The sequence below is a fragment of the Megalopta genalis genome, unplaced genomic scaffold (assembly GCF_051020955.1).
Source record: "Megalopta genalis isolate 19385.01 unplaced genomic scaffold, iyMegGena1_principal scaffold0179, whole genome shotgun sequence".
Lineage (NCBI taxonomy): Eukaryota > Metazoa > Arthropoda > Insecta > Hymenoptera > Halictidae > Megalopta > Megalopta genalis.
In genome coordinates this window covers 181,925-187,974 of record NW_027476248.1, presented here as the reverse complement: position 1 = coordinate 187,974, position 6,050 = coordinate 181,925, and positions in this window count along the sequence as shown.

Here is a 6,050-nt window from a genome sequence, read left to right as displayed (position 1 = left end):
GCATGGATTTGAAGCTAAGCCTTTTACTTCGCATTGATTTGAAGCTAAATCATTTGTTTCGCATGGATTTGAAGCTAAACCTTCTACATCAAATTGATTTGAAGCTAAATCATGTGTTTCCCTTGGATTTGAAGCTGAATCGTTTTTTCGCATGCAGTTGAATCTATATCATTTATATTGCAAGTATCTGAAGCTAAATCATTTGTTTCTGATGGATTTGAAGCTAAACGTTATACATCCCATGGATTTGAAGCTAAATCATGTGTTTGGCATGGATTTGAAGCTAAACCTTCTACATCGCATTGATTTGCATCTGAATTATGTGTTTCGCATGGATTTGAAGCTAAACCTTCTACATCGCATTGATTTGCATCTGAATCATGTGTTTCGCATGGATTTGAAGCTAACTCGTTTGTGTCGAATGCAGTTTAAGCTAAATCATGTATATCACAAGTATTTGAATCTAAACCATTTGATTCGCATGGGGTTTGATGGTAAGCCTTCCACTTCACACTGATTTGATGCTGAATCATGTCTTTCGCATGGATTTGAAGCTAACTCGTTTGTTTCGCGTGCAGTTGTAGCTAAATAATGTATATCACAAGTATTTGTAGCTAAACCATTTGTTTGCATGGATTTGAAGCTAAGCCTTCTACTTCGCATTGATTTGAAGCTAAATCGTGTGTTTCGCATGGATTTGATGCAAACTCGTTTGTTTCGCATGCAGCTGTAGCTAAATAATGTATATCACAAGTATTTGTAGCTAAATCATTTGTTTCGCATGCAGTTGTAGCTAAATAATGTATATTACAAGTATTTGTAACTAAACCATTTGTTTCTCATGGATTTGAAGCTAAGCCCTCTACTTCGCATTTATTTGAAGCTAAATCATTTGTTTCGCATGGAATTGAAGCTACCTCGTTTGTTCCTCCAGATTTTGAAGTTATATCACTTATATCGCAAGTATTTGAAGCTAAATCATATGTGTTTCGCTTGGATTTGAAGCTAAACCTTCTACATCGCATTGATTTGAAGCTAAATCATGTGTTTCGCATGGATTTGAAGCTAACTCGTTTGATTCGTATGCATTTGAAGCTATATCACTTATATTCGCAAGTATTTGATCCTAAATCATTCGTTTCGCATGGATTTGAAGCTAACCCTTTTACTTCGCATTGATTTGAAGTTAAATCATGTGTCTCCCTTGGATTTGAAGCTGAATCGTTTTTTTCGCGTGCAGTTGAATCTATATCATTTATATCGCAAGTATCTGAAGCTAAACCATTTGTATCGCATGGATTTGAAGCTAATCCTTCTACTTCGCATTGATTTGAAGCTAAATCATTTGTTTCGCATGGATTTGAAGCTAAACCTCCTACATCGCATTGATTTGAAGCTAAATCATGTGTTTCGCGTGGATTTGAAGGTAACTCGTTTGTTTCGCATGCAGTTGGAGCTATACCACCTACATCCCAAGTGTTTGAAGCTCAATCATTTGTTTCGCATGTATTTGGAGCTAAACCTTCTACATCGCATTGATTTGCAGCTAAATCATGTGTTTCGCATGGATTTGAAGCTAACTCGTTCGTTACGCATACTGTTAAATCTTAATAACGTATATCACAAGTATTTGACGCTAAACCATTTGTTTCGCATGGATTTGAAGCTAAGCCTTCTACTTCGCATTAATTGGAAGCTAAATCACGTGTTTTGCATGGACTTGAAGCTGAACCTTCTACATCGCATTGATTTGCAGCTGAATCTTGTGTTTCGCATGGATTTGAAGCTAACTCGTTCGTTGCGCATGCAGTTAAATCTAAATAACGTATATCACAAGTATTTGAAGCTAAACCATTTGTTTCGCATAGATTTGAAGCTAAGCCTTCTACTTCGCATTAGTAGGAAGCTAAATCACGTGTTTTGCATGGATTTGAAGCTAAACCTTCTACATCGCATTGATTTGCATCTGAATCATGTTTTTCGCATGGATTTGAAGCTAACTCGTTTGTGTCGCATGCAGTTTAAGCTAAATCATGTATATCACAAGTATTTGAATCTAAACCATTTGATTCGCATGGGGTTTGATGCTAAGCCTTCTACTTCACACTGATTTGATGCTGAATCATGTCTTTCGCATGGATTTGAAGCTAACTCGTTTGTTTCGCATGCAGTTGTAGCTAAATAATGTATATCACAAGTATTTGTAGCTAAACCATTTGTTTGCATGGATTTGAAGCTAAGCCTTCTACTTCGCATTGATTTGAAGCTAAATCGTGTGTTTCGCATGGATTTGATGCAAACTCGTTTGTTTCGCATGCAGCTGTAGCTAAATAATGTATATCACAAGTATTTGTAGCTAAACCATTTGTTTCGCATGGATTTGAAGCTAAACCTTCTACATCGCATTGATTTGCAGCTGAACCATGTGTATTCCTTGTATTTGAAGCTAACTCGTTTGTTTCGCATGCAGTTGTAGCTAAATAATGTATATCACAAGTATTTGTAGCTAAACCATTTGTTTGCATGGATTTGAAGCTAAGCCTTTTACTTCGCATTGATTTGAAGCTAAATCATTTGTTTCGCATGGATTTGAAGCTAAACCTTCTACATCAAATTGATTTGAAGCTAAATCATGTGTTTCCCTTGGATTTGAAGCTGAATCGTTTTTTTCGCATGCAGTTGAATCTATATCATTTATATTGCAAGTATCTGAAGCTAAATCATTTGTTTCTGATGGATTTGAAGCTAAACCTTATACATCCCATGGATTTGAAGCTAAATCATGTGTTTGGCATGGATTTGAAGCTAAACCTTCTACATCGCATTGATTTGCATCTGAATTATGTGTTTTCGCATGGATTTGAAGCTAAACCTTCTACGTCGCATTGATTTGCATCTGAATCATGTGTTTCGCATGGATTTGAAGCTAACTCGTTTGTGTCGAATGCAGTTTAAGCTAAATCATGTATATCACAAGTATTTGAATCTAAACCATTTGATTCGCATGGGGTTTGATGGTAAGCCTTCCACTTCACACTGATTTGATGCTGAATCATGTCTTTCGCATGGATTTGAAGCTAACTCGTTTGTTTCGCGTGCAGTTGTAGCTAAATAATGTATATCACAAGTATTTGTAGCTAAACCATTTGTTTGCATGGATTTGAAGCTAAGCCTTCTACTTCGCATTGATTTGAAGCTAAATCGTGTGTTTCGCATGGATTTGATGCAAACTCGTTTGTTTCGCATGCAGCTGTAGCTAAATAATGTATATCACAAGTATTTGTAGCTAAATCATTTGTTTTCACATGCAGTTGTAGCTAAATAATGTATATCACAAGTATTTGTAACTAAACCATTTGTTTCTCATGGATTTGAAGCTAAGCCCTCTACTTCGCATTGATTTGAAGCTAAATCATTTGTTTCGCATGGAATTGAAGCTACCTCGTTTGTTCCTCCAGATTTTGAAGTTATATCACTTATATCGCAAGTATTTGAAGCTAAATCATGTGCGTCGCATGGATTTGAAGCTGAACTTTCTACATCGCATTGATTTGAAGCTAAATCTTCTGTATCGCATGGATTTGAAGCTAAACCCTCTACATCGCACTGATTTGAAGCTAAATCGTGTGTATCCCATGTATTTGAAGCTAACTCGTTTGTTTCGCATGCAGTTGTAGCTAAATAATGTATATCACAAGTATTTGTAGCTAAACCATTTGTTACGCATGGATTTGAAGCTAAGCCCTCTACTTCGCATTGATTTGAAGCTAAATCATTTGTTTCGCATGGAATTGAAGCTACCTCGTTTGTTCCTCCAGATTATGAAGCTATATCACTTATATCGCAAGTATTTGAAGCTAAATCATGTGCGTCGCATGGATTTGAAGCTAACTCGTTTGTTCCTCCAGATTATGAAGCTATATCACTTATATTCGCAAGTATTTGATGCTAAATCATTCGTTTCGCATGGATTTGATGCTAAGCCTTTTACTTCGCATTGATTTGAAGCTAAATCATGTGTTTCCCTTGGATTTTAAGCTGAATCGTTTTTTTCGCATGCAGTTGAATCTATATCATTTATATCGCAAGTATCTGAAGCTAAATCATTTGTTTCTGATGGATTTGAAGCTAAACCTTAAATCATGTGTTTCGCGTGGATTTGAAGGTGACTCGTTTGTTTCGCATGCAGTTGAATCTATATCACCTTTATCCCAAGTGTTTGAAGCACAATCATTTGTATCGCATGGAATTGATGCTAAACCTTCTACATCGCATTGATTTGAAGCTAAATCATGTGTTTCCCATGTATTTGAAGCTAACTCGTTTGTTTCGCATGCAGTTGTAGCTAAATAGTGTATATCACAAGTATTTGTAACTAAACCATTTGTTTCGCATGGATTTGAAGCTAAGCCCTCTACTTCGCATTGATTTGAAGCTAAATCATTTGTTTCGCATGGAATTGAAGCTACCTCGTTTGTTCCTCCTGATTTTGAAGCTATATCACTTATATCGCAAGGTGTTGAAGCTAAATCATGTGCGTCGCATGGATTTCAAGCTGAACTTTCTACATCGCATTGATTTGAAGCTAAATCTTGTCTATCGCATGGATTTGCGGCTAAACCCTCTACATCGCATTGATTTGCAACTAAATCATGTGTTTCGCATGTATTTGGAGCTAAACCTTCTACATCGCATTGATTTGAAGCTAACTCATGTGTTTCGCGTGGATTTGAAGGTAACTCGTTTGTTTCGCATGCAGTTGGAGCTATACCACCTACATCCCAAGTATTTGTAGCTAAACCATTTGTTTGCATGGATTTGAAGCTAAGCCTTCTACTTCGCATTGATTTGAAGCTAAATCATTTGTTTCGCATGGAATTGAAGCTACCTCGTTTGTTCCTCCTGATTTTGAAGCTATATCACTTATATCGCAAGGTGTTGAAGCTAAATCATGTGCGTCGCATGGATTTCAAGCTGAACTTTCTACATCGCATTGATTTGAAGCTAAATCTTGTCTATCGCATGGATTTGCGGCTATACCCTCTACATCGCATTGATTTGCAACTAAATCATGTGTTTCGCATGTATTTGAAGCTAAACCTTCTACATCGCATTGATTTGAAGCTAACTCATGTGTTTCGCGTGGATTTGAAGGTAACTCGTTTGTTTCGCATGCAGCTGTAGCTAAATAATGTATATCACAAGTATTTGTAGCTAAAACCATTTGTTTCGCATGGATTTGAAGCTAAACCTCCTACATCGCATTGATTTGCAGCTGAATCATGTGTATTCCTTGTATTTGAAGCTATCTCGTTTGTTTCGCATGCAGTTGTAGCTAAATAATGTATATCAAAAGTATTTGTAGCAAAACCATTTGTTTCGCATGGATTTGAAGCTAAGCCCTCTACTTCGCATTGATTTGCAGCTAAATCATTTGTTTCGCATGGAATTGAAGCTACCTCGTTTGTTCCTCCAGATTTTGAAGATATATCTTTTATATCGCAAGTATTTGAAGCTAAATCATGTGCGTCGCATGGATTTGAATCTGAACTTTCTACATCGCATTGATTTGAAGCTAAATCTTGTGTATCGCATGGATTTGAAGCTAAACCCTCTACATCGCATTGATTTGAAGCTAAATCATGTGTTTCGCATGGATCTGAAGCTAACTCGTTTGTTTCGCCTGCATTTGAAGCTATATCACTTATGTTCGCAAGTATTTTATGCTAAATCATTCGTTTCGCATGGATTTGAAGCTAAGCCTTTTACTTCGCATTGATTTGAAAGTAAATCATTTGTTTCGCATGGATTTGAAGCTAAACCTTCTACATCAAATTGATTTAAAGCTAAATCATGTGTTTCGCGTGGATTTGAAGGTAACTCGTTTGTTTCGCATGCATTTGAAGCTATATCACATTTATCCCAAGTGTTTGGAGGTCAATCATTTGTATCGCATGGATTTGATGCTAAACCTTCTACATCGCATTGATTTGAAGCTAACTCATGTGTTTCGCGTGGATCTGAAGGTGACTCGTTTGTTTCGAATGCAG